Genomic DNA, 909 nt, shown 5'->3' with positions numbered 1-909 from the left:
TTGTAGACAGAACCGAGAATCATTGTAGCGGAGGCTTAATATTTGTCGTACGACAAATTTTTCAAGCGTGTCGATTGGCCGCTGAATAGAAAGTTTCTAGATACTCGAGAATTTTACTATCCTTCAGCCAATCAATACGCTTAAAAACTTTGTCGTACGACAAATGTAATACCAGCCTAAGGCTTACAGCTTAAGGCCTTCACACATAAAATTCCGTAAGGACGTAAAACGTAAGCATAAGAAAATCGACCAATCACAGTCGAGAACGTAAGGCAATGACGCAAGAGTAGCAAATCCAATCTGTTGATTTTCTTACGCTTACGTTTTACGTTCTTACGGAATTTTATGTGTGAAGGCCTTTAGTTCCAGTCTACAATAGAGATTTAAATCCCAAGCCTTAAGAAATTGACCAATCACAGTCGCGTATTCTACTCATACTTGACCGTGATTGGTCAACCCGTTTTGCATTTTGGGACTACGCAAGAATTCATCATTGTGGACTATCCAAGACAATTCGTTGGAATGTATGTATGTGCAAGACAGCTTTGCAACTGTTGTAAAATTCGCGAATCTGATTGGCGTATTCTCTCAATCTTGAGTGAATTTAAGAGCATACGCCAATCAGATTCACGATATTTTACAACAGTTGCGAAGCAGCTTTCTCTGCCGAACGCAGCCATTGATAAATGATTTTCGCGCGCGTGGCCCACCCTTCCCTCTCCATGCGAACCGGATTGCGATTGTCGCGCCGTTGTGCAACGGCCATAAGGCATACGGCGTGAATAGTTCCAGGAATCAGGAATCGAGAGGCTCGATACGCAGCGAGGGAGGGGGAATCGATCGCCGGGGACGAACGGGGGGCGGGGGGGGGGGGGTAAACGATAGTCGGCCGCGTTCAGAGCGGTCTGC

The sequence above is a fragment of the Vollenhovia emeryi genome, unplaced genomic scaffold (assembly GCF_000949405.1).
Source record: "Vollenhovia emeryi isolate VEMERY1.0 unplaced genomic scaffold, V.emery_V1.0 DF939124.1, whole genome shotgun sequence".
Lineage (NCBI taxonomy): Eukaryota > Metazoa > Arthropoda > Insecta > Hymenoptera > Formicidae > Vollenhovia > Vollenhovia emeryi.
Note: the sequence above shows the minus strand (reverse complement) of the source record.